Source organism: Pipistrellus hanaki (genome assembly GCF_964339955.1).
Source record: "Pipistrellus hanaki genome assembly, chromosome: 16".
Classification (NCBI taxonomy): Eukaryota; Metazoa; Chordata; class Mammalia; order Chiroptera; family Vespertilionidae; genus Pipistrellus; species Pipistrellus hanaki.
In genome coordinates this window covers 35,948,393-35,962,076 of record NC_140518.1, presented here as the reverse complement: position 1 = coordinate 35,962,076, position 13,684 = coordinate 35,948,393, and the positions used below count along the sequence as shown (strand labels likewise).

Below are 13,684 nucleotides of genomic sequence, written 5' to 3'. Positions count from 1 at the left end.
GGTGTGGGCCCTGCTTCTCAGCCAGTCCTGCTGTCGATGGTGCATCCTTGGCTGTCCAAACCCAGCCTGGGATTCAGGATGGGCTCCCTGTGCCTGAAGGCTCCTGGTCCAGCTCTGCATGGGTCATGCCCTAGGCCAGTGGTCGGCAAACTGCAGCTCGTGAGCCACATGTGGCTCTTTGGCCACAAGAGTGTGGCTCTTCCACAAAACACCATGGCCTGGGCAAGTCTATTTTGAAGAAGTGGCATTAGAAGATGTTTAAGTTTAAAAAATTTGGCTCTTGCCGGGACTGGTTTGGCTCAGTGGTAGAGCGTCTGCCTGCGGACTGAAAGGTCCCGGGTTTGATTCTGGTCAAGGGCATGTACCAAGGCAGCTGGTCGATGTTTCTCTCTCATCGACGTTTCTAACTCTCTGTCCCTCTCAATTCTTCTCTGTGTAAAATCAATAAAATATATATTAAAAATAATAATAATAAAAAATAAATAAATAAAAAATTTGGCTCTCAATGAAATTTCAATTGTTCTACTATTGATATGTGGCTCTGTTGACTAATGAGTTTGCCCAGCACTGCCCTAGGCACAAAGCAGCTCTCTAAGTCCTTTAAGAAAGCACGAGGCACCCAGGGTGATGGTGACCCTGCTCTGGGGGCTGCAGCAGAACCACCCACATGGGAAATCAGCCCCCACCGTGGACAGACCCCTCGGCCATGCGGGTCCAGGGTGAGAGTGTGCTTGCCTAGCTCAGCCTGTCTCCACCACTGAGACACAGGTCACGCTGTTTTAGGAGGGAGGGTTCTCTTCCTGTAACTCTCCAATTGGGTTTCCCTCCTCTCCCGTGGCCCTACAAGTAAAAACATAATAATAATGAGAAAATCATGTCTGCTGCTTTTATTGAGTCATGCACGGTGACTCTGAAGTAGTTATTCTTATCATTCCCATAAAACATGAGGAAAGGGGGATGCAGAGTATGCAGCATGCCGGGGTTCAGATAGGAATGGCAGGACTGGACCTGGGACACGGGCCCATCTGAATCTGGCACTCCAGTTTCTAACTACTGTGTTAATGTCACCTGACCCAGAGAGCACTGGGGGAAGTGTGTGTGTGTGTGTGTGTGTGTGTGTGTGTGTGTGTGTGTGTGTGTCTGAATGAACCACTGTGCACAGCCCATCCAGGGTGGAGAGATCTGGGCCCTCTTACTGCTGGGCTCACATTTACCCAGTCCTGAATCATACTCCCATTGGATAATTGGGAAACTGAGGCCCATAGACAGGCAGGGACTGCTCAGGGTACATAACATTCAGAGTCCAGAGTTCAGGAATGTTCAGACCTCCCAGGCCAAGGCCCCCATTGTCCCCACAGAGTTGGTTTGGAAATTAGAAATCCTGACATACTGGGCAGCTCCTGCCTGTTCATCCCCATTTTGTTCTGGGATCCAGAAAGGGAGCAACACACACACACACACACACACACACACACACACACACATGCACATACACACACATACACACACAGAGCCTAGATGTGCGAAATGACCTTGGGGGGATTAGAAGAGGTAAGAATGAGGGGTTGAGTCTGAGTCCAGGTCAGTTTCCTCAACTCTGGGACCGTGGCTACACCCAGAGCTTCTAGGGAGCTGGGGGTGTGTTGGTACCTCTGTGTGTAGATCAGGTGTTTCACGGAGAAGAGGGGTCTGCAAACAGTGACCCACAGGACTATGTGCATAGCTGTCATGAGATGAGGGAACTGAGGCAAGACAATCCCAGGTACTGAGGTCACTTCCCAATAGAACTTGGAACCCCTGTAACCAGGCACCCACATCTAGCAACAGCCCAACAGTCAGCTCACTTGCCACGAGGCATTTGCCAGTGCAAGATGTTCTCTTGCTGTGTTCCCAGTGATTGGTGCTCTTGCTTCGGGAGACCCCACAGTGAGAGCTTTTCCAGATGGTGCAGACTTGCTGGCCATGTTCTAGAATATGGCCTCAGGTAACAAAAGGTAGCCTGGGTCAGACCAGTCCTGGCTAGGCCACCTCTGTGAGCCATCCCTGTGCAGTCCCCAAACCCCCAGGACAGAAAGAGGTTGCTGGGTCTCAAATAACCTAGTAATCCTGTCATGGTGACACCCCAGGGCAGGGCAGGCAGGTGGAGATGGGGTCTCTTATCTGTGCCAATGGGCAACCTAGGCCATCAGGCTGTCACAGCTTTTTTTCTCCTGTGGAGGTCTGAGCGGATCACACTGTGTGTGTGTGTGTGTGTGTGTGTGTGTGTGTGTGTGTGTGTTTGGAGTGGAGGGTCACAGAGGCAGAGACCCAGCAAAATAGGGCTCTGAGGCTTTCCCCCTGGTGACTGGGAACTGTCTTTACAGAGCTCCGCACAGGAGAAAAGAGAGGAGCTGACAGATGGGGTCCTCAACTCCATGCCCCTGCAGGAGGGACAGGTGCCCCATCCATCCTCCAGCATGCAGCATGGCTGCAGGGTGAGTACAGGTGTTGAGGTGACCCAAACCCCAGGAACCCATCTAGTCAAAGGGGCCCTTGGGTTTGGGAAGGCTCCCTGCTACTTCCCTGAGATCCCTCCCGGGTCCCAGTTTCTAAAGGAATATGGGTCCTTGCCTCCTCCCCAACCCACTCTCACTGTCCATCCTCTTTCAGATGAGTTCAAAGTCACTGTCCACAAAGTTTTGGGAATATCAGAAGAGAGACTTTGTACCATTTTAATTTATGCTCAGTCAAGAGTATTTTTTCATTTTCCTACAGACTTTCCCTTTTAAGGCCTGTGTCCACGTGTCCATGTTGTCCTGACAATCCTTACACACCTTCTCCCACTCCTACACATCATCGTGATTAGTGGGGATGCTTTGCCCAAAAGGATGTGGAGCTCAAGGTACCAAGTCTGTTGCTTTGCCCTTTGCTTCCCCGAGGATCACATCCCCATGGACTCTCCTGGTCAGGAGCTGGGGCCTCCCTGGGCTAACAACATACCAGGAGGGTGACCTGTTATCAGGGCTGGCGATCCATCTCTTCACTGCTGTGGGACCCGGATATGATACGTCCTGTTGCCATGTCAACAGTGCTGCCCTGAACACCCCACTTGTTCTAATATCCAGGCCCTCCCACCCAGAAAAACCTCTGTGTTCCCATCTTAGAATGGGATGTTCTGTCAGAAATCCCAGGGTGACCTTGTTAACACAGGGAGGTGCTGTCCGTCCTCTGCTAAGAAATGACTAACGCCCTTTCCTGTGCCCTTTTAAGGTTGACTGAGTGCCTTAAGAGGCTAACACAGAAGGGTACATGAAGCAAGTCTCCATAAAACCCAGAGAAGAGGTGGCAAAACTCCTCTCTGGATCCTGTCTGGAGTCACAGCTGAAAAGAAAGAAAAAAAAATTTAAAAAAAGAAAAAAAAAGAAATGACTAAGATACGAATGTGTTTCATCAGTCCCCAACTACAATTCTACTTTTCCTGTCAGGAACACTTTCTTTTCTCAACAAAAGAAACATTCAAACCTGACAATTGCCAGGAAGCCAAATCTTAATGGATGGAGATAATGCTCTGGAGAATGGCAGTTTTGCACCTTATTTTAGACATTGCAATCCAAAGAGGAGACATATGTAGGCTCCATAAAATCCACTGGTGATAGATTAGGGAGCCAGGAGAAAGCAAAGTAGGGGAACATCCGGTATTGGAGGAACAGTAAAATGGTAGACACGTAATTCTTTCACTTGGGTGTGTGCAGGGTAGTTAACAGTCAACAACAATAAGGGGATGTGTGGTCCTGTGATTTGTGGGGGGTGGGTCTGAATAAAGGGCAATTCTTCAGACATCCCAGAGATATGTTATTGTAGACACCAAGAAACAATAGACAGGCTCAGCTAAGGTAAAGATTGACCTTTGTCAAGAAAGATGCCTGCCTAGGATGTGACTGCCCACCATAAACTGCTCTTGTTAAAAGTTTTCATTTCAGACCATCCTTTGTAGTTACTTTAGGTCTCTGAGTTTTCAAGAACACCACACAGGCCTTCCCTGAGCTAGTCAGAGAGCATATGATCATTTTTCGCATACACTGTCCTGGGATCACTCATGTCTCACCTCTTGCTACCAAATCACAGCGTGCTTAAGGGTTTAGTCTGAGTTGATGCCCCCAACCCACCTGGCAGTTCATGAGCTGCCTCTGACGGCATGTCCCTCCTCTGTCCCAACACAGGAAGAGAAACCATCAACCCTGAGTAGTAATAAGACCTCTATGGTGCCTGCAGCTGCGGCTTTGAGGCTGCCCATGAGCCTGGCCAACATGCCCACTACCGTATGCACGCTGGTGCCCTTGAACCTCTTCTCTACCTGGGAGGTGGACTGCTCCAGCCTCAGCTGCATGTCCAGATTGTGCAGCCTGACTGTAAAGAAGCTGCTGATTTACAAGGAACTGGAGAGGGAGCTCATCACTGGTGATTTCCATGAAGATGCAGGGCTGCAGGTGCTTCCTTTGGTCCAGGGAGATTGTGCTGCCCCCAAGTGGACAGGTAGAGACCGACCTGGCGCTGAACTCCCTGCAATACCCCCACTTCCTAAAGAGGGAAGGCAACAAGCTGCAGATCATGCTGCAGCAGAGGAAGTGCAATAACAAGGGGACCACCCTGGTCTACAATTCACTTGCTGTGGGTGTCATTGACATGGCTGAGGTGACGCAGAGACCCCTCGAGGGTGCCCAGGTGTTGAGTTCAGCAGCAGCATCAAAGGGTCCTCCACCTTGGAGGTGGAGGTCAGCATCTCCTCCCTGTCCAGTCATCCCATCAAATACAAGGACGGCGCCATGCATGCTGGCTCCAAGGCCAAGTCCAGAGTTCATTACTCCGAAGGGAAACATGAGAACTTCTTCTCTGAGCAGGAGGCCAGAGATGATGCTGTGTAAGGACAGGAGCTGGACAAGGATGACATCAATGTGGAGAAGCCCAAGAAGCAGTGGCCAGTGATGATAAGAATGATGTCCATGACCAGACATCAGTACATCAAGGAGAAAGTCGTGGCTTGATTAAACAGGGTCAAAGTGTTGGAAGAAGACCTGGACCCAGAGCAGGGCCCTGTAGATCATGTCCCCGAGTGGAGGAGGACCTGCACCTTCTGTCTGACATGCTGGAGAACCAGTGACAGTGACTCAGACAGAGAGTATGATGACAGGCTTCTCAGCACCAACAAGCCCAAGCTCAGGCCATACTTTGAAGGCTTTTCACACTCCAGCTCAAACAGGAGCATCACAGTGCCCGGAGCCAGGAGGAGCCTCCAAGTCTGGCCTACATGACCAAGAAGATGTGGGCCTCAAACTGCAAGCAGCCAAGAGATGTCTTAGATTTGGTGCCCCACAGAATGCCCACCCAGGGGAGCAGCCAGCAGAGCCCAAAGACAGCCAGGAGGCAGAGACCTCAGCCCTGGACATACTCACCAAGAAGCTGCTGCCCAGTGGGCTCATCACCAAGACTGAATCTCTCATCATCCCCTCCACCAAGGCCATGGGGAAGCATCTGGCCACCATGGCTGAAGCAGGCACCTGAAGGAACGGCAGACGGCACAGCAGCAGAAAAAGAGGCCAACAGCCTCAATGACTACTGCCAGACCCAGGGAGCCAGCGGCAGATCCCCAGGAAGATCACGTACAACCAGCTGAACCACGTCCTCATCTCTGATGACCAGCTGCCAGAGAACACCTTCCTCCTCAACACCTCCAACCATCAGGAGCAGTTCCCCTCGGACACCCTGCAGGGGCACACGCTACCTTGCTGTGCACCTGCTCCCCTGCTGATGTCCTGGCGGCCTTCAGCTCCATCATCTGGTGGATACAGAGACACTGTCACTACAATTCCAGCCCCTGGAGCCGGTGAAGATCCTGGTGGCAGGGGCACAACTACTTCAGCGCTGAGCTGCGCATCTTCCTGGAGCTGCTGTCCTACAAGATGCTCCGCTGGCTGGGCTACATGCACTTCCAGGTCATCCCGCTGGGTTCCCACCCCATGGCCAGGCACCCGGGCTCCGTGCATTACCACGACAATAGCTTCTTTCAGGACCTGGCCTGGCGGGACCTGTTCCACAAGCTGGAGGCCCAGAGCGCCATGCAGGACACGCTGGACATCTTGACGAGAATCACACAGTACATCACGGGGCCAACTGTGTCTCCCAACTGCCCATTGAGGAAGCCCTGCTCTCTGACAAGCAGAAGAGCCCCCAGGAGGAGTCCTATGGTTCATTCCCTTAGGTGAGAGTGGGTGAAAGTTGGGATAGTGCAACAGTCCTCAGACATATCAGGAGACCCAGATAATGGGCCCCCTTGGGCTACAGCATGCTTTCATCCATCCTCTGTCCATACCTCTGGTCGCCAAGGAGGCCTTAGTGAGTGGGGTTTGTCCTCTTCCAGCCAGGGCGATGGCGCCAAGCTGATGGAGGGGCTGATGGATTACTGGGCAGTTGCCCAGCCCACAGATAAGAGGAAGACTCCAAGAAGAAAAACCTGCCTCCGCCGACAACACCCTCAAGTGCACCTCCTACTCTCTCTGGGTCAGCAGGTTGCACAGCAGGAGGGAGGCCACAGCAACACCCACCGTCCATGACAGGGCTCACTAAAGAGAAGAAAAAGAAGGTGGTGTTTTTGCTTAAGAAAACCAAAGACAGTGTCGTAGTGTCCAAAAGCCAGTGCCTGGAGGGCATAAGCCGCCTGGTCTGCAGGGCCAGCACCAGCAGAACATGCTGCGGGCCCTCATCAAAGGTGTGGTGTGGAATGACGTGAAGTTCTTCCAGCTGGCAGCCCAGGGTCCTCCCACGTCCAGCACTTCCCCATCTGCATCTCCAGATGCTCCGACTCCACCTTCCAGCCCTGCCTGTGGCCCTGCTGATGTCAAGCACAGGAGGGCCCAGTTGCTTTTCTGTGAATGTTTCAGTTTAGTACAGAGACTGACCCTGGAAACACAAAGAGAAACATTCTTAAGCACAAATGTGCTCACAACCTGTAAACTATTGTGGTGGCCCCCAGTGGGAGCCCCCAACTGCTCTGCTGATTACCCAGAACTCTGGTGGTGGAGGTCAGGTGGACAGTGCTGAGCTGGAGACTCATCAAAGGTGAGTTTGGCCTCGGGACCCCTAACACTCCCAGCGAGAAGGGTTCTCACCTTCTCCACCTGTCCTTCCTGGGAGCCAGGACTCCGTCCCCACAGGACTCAGAGCTGGTGGTCAGATGCCAAGGGCTGGCCTCCCAGTGGGGGTGTCCTGAGCAGAACACAGAGGCCAGTCAGCCCAACCCTGGGCCCCAGCTGCCAGCCAGCCCAGTGGCCCCAGCACCACCCACTCGTGGTTCCCAAAAAACTCCAGCCTCACAGGGAATAAAGAAAAGGACCTATACAGTGCACACCACCAGACACACCAGCTGGACAAACTGAGCAATGACCCCACTTTCATCCTCACTCTTCTGTGTTAATTCAGAACATGTGCTACTTACCAACGTGTGTGGGACCAACCATGTCCCAGGTGAGCCATGCCCCTCCACAGCAGTGGCCACTCAGCCATCTGCTTACTGTGAGTCTTCAGGTCACTGCATCTCTCTGAGCGTTTAGTCCTCTGAACCCTCATAGGGTTCTTGTAGGGACCAGGGAGAGAGGTCCTCCCTAGAAAGTGTTGTCTGGGTACCTAGACAGTGTGCTGGAGGGGCTACGGTTGAGCTAATTGGCCATTTTCTCTTTCTCTGTTGAAGCCTCTGCCTCATTTCTGACTCTCCTCAGGGCTTTGGGCTAAACTATTTTCTCTTTAGATAAAGAGACTGGAGATTCTATGAAGTGTCCCTGTCCTGGGTCAGCCCCTTAGAAAATTCATATCCCTACCCCTGCCTGCACCCCTATCCAGGGACCCTGCTCACTAATCTGGTAGAACCTCTCAGTGGCAGCTTGGCAGGTGTACCCCAGCCTGTGGAGCTGAGTGTCAGTGGGAGGAGAACCCTACAGGACAGCTAATGAATTAGGCAGCATGTAGGTGCAGGAGCCAAAGCTTGAGGTGTTATGTGGGCCACGGGAAGCCAGGGCTGGAGACTAAGTTTGTTTGTTTGTTCATTGACCATCTATTCCTGGAGCACCTACTGTGTGCCAATGAGTGACATGAACAGGGAGGACACCAGCCTTCCCTGTCCTCATGGAGTTGACATTTTGGTGGGAAGGTAGTGGGAGGGGACAGGGACACTGAGAGAGCATGTCAGGTTCCCCTGAAGAAGGGGGCAGGTAGTTCCCTCATTGATCCAGAGCTGTCAGTTAGGAGTGCTTTCTGTAGCCCCTCCTGGGTGACCAGGCATATCTCTGCCAGGACTGCCAGGTTGAAGGTGGACAAGGAGTAGGTCTGGCTTCTGGATGGGCAGGAGCAGCAGGCACAGGACCCCTGGCTCTCTGAGTGGTGCTCTGGGAGGGCTGCATGGAAGGAAAGGCCAGGCCTCAGACCCTGCTGTCCACCTACTTCCCTCCCCAGGGCCATCTCCTGCATCCTGGGCATCTGGCTGGACCAGTACCCTCAAGATTTTTTCCAGCCGCCAGAATTTCCCAGCCTGATCATGCTTTTGGGCTCCATAGATCTCACTTTTCCAGTCCCAAAGCTGCCAAATCAGGCCCAGTATCTCCACTAATGGCTGGAGCACCTGAGCTCACTGAGGAGGAGACACAGGAGGAGGAGCGGGTGGTGTGTATGAGGGGGAAGGCATGTGGCTGGGCCACACAGAGAAGAGCTCCCAGAGGCTGGGCTTAGGCAGGAGCACAGAGCCGCTCAGGTCAGGGCCCAGGCCTACAGGCTGGGGGACTTCCTGGGGTGGGGCTTGCACTGGGACTTCAGTGATGAAGATGGGAGGTTCCCTTCCTAGGAAGGCGCACAAAATGCAGTCATGGTGTAACATGTTCTCTTCTTGGATCTCCAGAAGCAGCTCCAGAGCAAGCTGAAGAAACACCTGAAGAGGGAATGCCAACTCCGCTGCCCTCACCTGAGCTCCAGGCACAGCTGTCACTGAGCTTCCAACCACCTGCAGCTTGTGAGCCACTCGCCTCAGCTCCTGGGAGGCCTGCAGTCCCAGGTCCTGGGCGGCAGCCTGTGTGAGCTGCCATGGCAGAGAGGGCTTCCCCACCCCAATAATTGCAGTTTTAAAATGTTTGTGTTTATCTTACATATACTTAGAATTTTAGTGTATTTTTCTTATATATATTGAGTAAAATGAAATGTATTTTAAATAAAATTTAATAAAATACTGTTACAATAAATTTAATTTAAATAATATAAAATTTAACTTTATGATCCTTCAAAGTGTCAATTCCAACATCATTAAGCACATTCACAATTTTTGGCCACCGTCACATCACATTTTTATCCAGACCAACCCAGGTCCTGGTATTCTGTCACTGCTCATCCACCCGCACAGCCCCTGACAATCCCTGATCTCCTTCTGTCTGCATGGATTTCCCTATTGTGGGCTTTCATGGAAATGGAATCATAGCATATGCAGCCTTTCATGTCTGACCAGGTAATGGGAGAGAGGAGAAGACGGACTGTGATAGTAAATCAGTGGTACTCATTGTTCTTGTCCAGTTTTTGCTGATATGTGCAGAGTGGCAAAACTTTTTTGGCTTTGTTTTGTTAACCCTCACTCAAGGATATTTTTTCCATTAATTTTTAAATTTTTTATTAAAAAAATAAATTTTATTGATTTATTACAGAGAGGAAGGGAGAGGGATAGAAAGCTAGAAACATTGATGAGAGAAACATCGATCAGTTGTCTCCTGCACACCCCCTACCGGGGATGTGCCCGCAACCAAGGTACATTCTCTTGATCTGAATCGAACCCAGGATCCTTTAGTCCACAGGCCGACGCTCTATCCACTGAGCTAAACCGGTTTCAGCATGACACTTCTCTCCATCAGTTTTTAGCGATGCTCTTTCACTAGTTGTGCAAATGCCCAGCGCCTTGTGCATATTGACAGCGGCAGCGTTGCCTACGTGGCCCCTGCAGCCTCCTGCAGGACTGATACCAGACCTCAGCCCCCAGTGACCCCAAGCACCTGGGGACAGAGGAGAGGGAGTTTTCCGAACTGCCTCAATTTTACCTCCATCAGCCTACTGCCTGCATCCGTCCCCCTCCCCCACCTCCCCGCAACTCGAAGCCACTTTGTTGCACCGGCATAATTTCCTACAATAACATTAACATATCATCGGAGCTCATTACCTTTGGTGTAATAGTTCCCCACTGAACTGTGTCAGACTGATTATGTCAGTTCCTTTTCATTCCCGTTAGTGCTCCTCCAGAGAGTCGCAGTGCAGCACCGCTAATAATGATGAAGCTGCTGTCGGATGCTCCGCTGGACGTCCAAACCAAACAGGGGAATGCCTTGCTGAGGATGGGACTCCACGCTGTCCTTGTACTTGATGCCATTCGGTGTTTTCAAAGCCGTTACCGGGCGGTCATTTCCACACGACCATAGGGGGCTGGTCGTGACAGGGGGGGATGGGGGGAGGAAAAGGCAACCCAGGGAAGGACATGGCTCGGCAAGGCGAGGCAGGGTGAGCAGGGGCAGAGGCGGTCAGGTGCTTTCATTGCCGGTGAGCCCTCATGTTCTGATCGGAGCCAAGCTTTGCCACTCAGCCGGTGGGGCTGGGTGTCAGGGTGAGGCCAGAGTAATGAATCAGGACAAGCCAATATGAAATGCTTAGAGCTCTGTTGCCGGTGTCAGCTGAAGGAGCCCGGGGAAGATGGATGAAAATGAAGTCATTTTCACCTTCCCGCAGCCTCACACGGAGCTCTGTGCTGCAGCTGAAATCGAACATGCCTCTGTCTTCTCTCATAAAAGGGAGGAAGGAAATCTTGCACTTTAACAAGAACGTCAACAGAAGGTTGGTGCTCCTCATCTCCTGAGGATGCTGACCTCTTCAGAGCACCCCTTCCTGATGGTGACTGATGATCCTAATCATTGTAACTAGCGTCTGCTGAGTGATTGCTTTGTGCCAGGCATTGTGTTAAGGATTTTTCATCTGCTGACTCATTTAATTTATAAATAACCGGGAGGCAGGGAGCGTAACTTGATTACCAGATCCCCGATATCGGACTCCAAAATCTGTTTGCCGAACTGTCCTCCCTCTTCATTCAGTCAATCACTATGATTAGGGCCTGTCCATCCTCCAGCCTTGGTCTATGACCCGCAGACATATTTTGAGCCTCAGAGATAGCATTGGCCTTCTTGGGGCCTAGAGCTCAATGATTAATTTTAGTTCAGGGTGACCCGTTCTATGACTGGGCAAAGGTAGAGGGCTCTGAGAACCCTTAACTCACTCCCTCACAAGGATTTATTTGAGTGCCTGCATGTAGTAAACACTGCCCCAATCATTCATTCATATCCACTCAAGAGAAATGAAAACATACACCCTCACAAAGACTTACATGCAAATATTCACAGCCAAATGCCTGGAAACAACCCAAATGTCCATCAATCCATTTGTGAATGGATTCGCAAAATGTGGCATATTCATACAATAGGATTGTGACTATAAAAAAGAATAAAGTACTGATACATGCTGCAACATGCCTGCACCTGAAACACATTTTGCTAAGTGAAAGAAGCCAGACAGAAAAACCCACATATTGTATGATGCCATTTATATGAAATGTTCAGACCAGGCAAATCTACGGAGAAAGTAGATTAATGATTTCCTAGGCCTGGAAGGGAAGGTGGGGAAGGATGGAGGTCACTGTTAATGCACGCAGCCATTTCTCTTTGGAGGGATGGAAATGTTCTGACATTAGCTTGTGGTGACGGCTGCCCAACTCTGTAAGTAAATGAATAATAGGCTAATTTGATGGTATGTAAATTATACCTCCATATCACTTTAAAAATAAAGGCATAACACCTGAAACCTCTGAACACTGTGAGCTGGAGAAACCTTACAGTCCTCACTGAGGCTTCCCAGGAGGTCAGCCCTTCTCCCCTGAGTTGGTCTGTTTCTGCTTCTTATCTGATCTGAGCCAGCATTTTTGCAGAGCCTCAGTCTCTGGGGGCAAAGTTCAACTTCTTATTCACCATCAAAGGCACAGAATCCAGGTCAGCAGAAATGCAGCTCACCACCCCCAGCCCCTATGGAGTGAGGTCAAGGAGCAGGCATCAGGCCAGCAAATTAGGAAGGAAGTTGGGAGGGGCATGGCACACCATCTGCCTCTGGGCTTAGGGCGGGGGAGGTGCTCCTGTTCAGAACCGGGGAAGCTCAAGCAGGTGAGAACAAGTGAGTGGAGCTGGAAGTAGGAGCTTTTGTAAATGTGGGTCAGGGAGGTGCCCAGGGAAGAGAAGGCAGGTTGGGAAGAGGCAGAGGAGAGGCCAGGGGGTCGGGGTGGTCAGAAGGCTAAAGTGGGGAGAGACACTGAGTTCACATATGTTGGCCAAGGAAGTCTTTCTAGAGTCAGACTGTTTTCCCTATCCCAGGAGGACTCATTTTCCTTCCACCTCCCACTCCCTGAAAACTTCTAATCACACTGTTACTTACAAAAAGTTGCACAAACTATGAGTGTATAGTAGGGTACAGCTTCATGAATTTTATAGTTCATGCAGCTGTAGTTCACTCAGACTGCTACAAAACACCACAGGTAGGGCGGCTTCAACAACATATACTGATTTCTCACAGTTCTGGGGGCTGGAAGTCAGATCATGGTGCCTGCAGTCAGGTCCCAGTAGGGTCTTCCTCTTCCTGGCTTGTGAATGGCTGCCTTTTCCCTGTGGCAGAAGAGGGACAGAGAGATAGCTCCCAGCTGCCTCTTAAAACAAGTTATTAAGTTTATTGGGGTGCATTGGTTAATAAGATTATGTAAGTTTCAAGCATAATGCATCATCTGTGATCCATTTTGAATTCATTTTTGCTTATGGTGACAAAGAGGAGTCTTGTTTTATTCTTTTGCATGAAGCTTTCCAATTTCACCAGCCATTTATTGAAGAGCCAGCCACCACTTCTTCTAAGGGCACTTAGCCCATTATTAGGGCTTCTTTTAAATCTGTCAGCTCCTAAAGTCCCCAACCCCAAATACCCTGTTTTCCCTAAAATAAGACAGTGTCTTATATTAATTTTTTCTCCCAAAGTTGCGCTAGGTCTTATTTTCAGGGGATGTCTTATCTTTCCATGCACTAGGTCTTATTTTCTAAGGATGTCTTATTTTCAGGGAAACACGGTACCACTGGGGATTAATGCTTCAACATATGAATTTGTGTGTGTGTGTGGGGATACAAATTAGTCCATGTCACACAGGTATAACCAGCCCCCAGATCAAGAAACTGAATATTTCCAGCACCCTGAAGACCCCCTATGCTCCCTCCCTTCTAGTCCCTCCCATCCTCCAGCCTTATTACCCCCAATGGTCAACACTGACTGGACTCCTGCCACTAGGTGCATCCATTACTTAGGTTGCATATCTGTAAACCTTGTACAAATAGACTCAACTCAACATTATGTTTGTGCATTTCACCCCAGTTGTTGTGTGTGGCTGTCATCCCTTCATTCTCCCTGCAGTGCGGAGCAGTCCATTGTGTGAACACACCACAGGTTACTTACCCATCCAGGTGTTGGTGGGGGCTGGGCAGCTCCCAGTCTGGAGCTATTAAGAACGGTGCTGCATGAACACCTGGTGCCCGTGTTTGGGTGAGCAGAGGGTTGCATTTCTGGT

The 13,684-nt window shown here is 50.6% G+C and overlaps 1 pseudogene across 1 annotated transcript; it reads left to right on the top strand.

The window, feature by feature from the left end:
* The first annotated feature begins 1,527 nt into the window (after nucleotides 1-1,527).
* LOC311610757 (phosphofurin acidic cluster sorting protein 2-like) lies at nucleotides 1,528-8,632 on the top strand (annotated as a pseudogene). The gene is made up of 9 exons: nucleotides 1,528-1,551; nucleotides 2,364-2,474; nucleotides 4,200-4,466; nucleotides 4,564-4,671; nucleotides 5,353-5,530; nucleotides 5,606-6,317; nucleotides 6,703-6,918; nucleotides 7,007-7,092; nucleotides 8,479-8,632. The product of its transcript is annotated as a phosphofurin acidic cluster sorting protein 2-like (transcript).
* Nucleotides 8,633-13,684: the final 5,052 nt, after the last annotated feature.